Raw genomic sequence first — 393 nt, forward strand, 5'->3', positions numbered from 1 at the left:
CTTCTGCCTTCTTTCTCTGCCACCAGACAAGTTCAGGTGCTTTTAAGGGTCTCATGTGAATAGGTTAGGCCTACCTAGAATTCTGCCTTTTTTAAAGTCAGCTGTGTCATATAACACAACATAATCAACAGAGTGACATTTCATCACATTCAAAGTCCTGGGGATTAGGTCATGGAATCTTGGGGCTATTCTTTGAAATTCTACCTACCACACAGCCAATAAAAGACATAAGACTGTATAAAAACTCTGAGTTGCCAGAAAAGGGGACAAAGCCCAGATATATATTTCTTATTTTAAATCATAACATCACAGTTGACTTTTTAAAGAATCGAGTTATAAACTTTTATTACAAATTAAACATGAAGTTCTTAAAAATCTCAACTTGACCAGATA

The sequence above is a fragment of the Pteropus vampyrus genome, unplaced genomic scaffold (genome assembly GCF_000151845.1).
Source record: "Pteropus vampyrus isolate Shadow unplaced genomic scaffold, Pvam_2.0 Scaffold488, whole genome shotgun sequence".
Classification (NCBI taxonomy): Eukaryota; Metazoa; Chordata; class Mammalia; order Chiroptera; family Pteropodidae; genus Pteropus; species Pteropus vampyrus.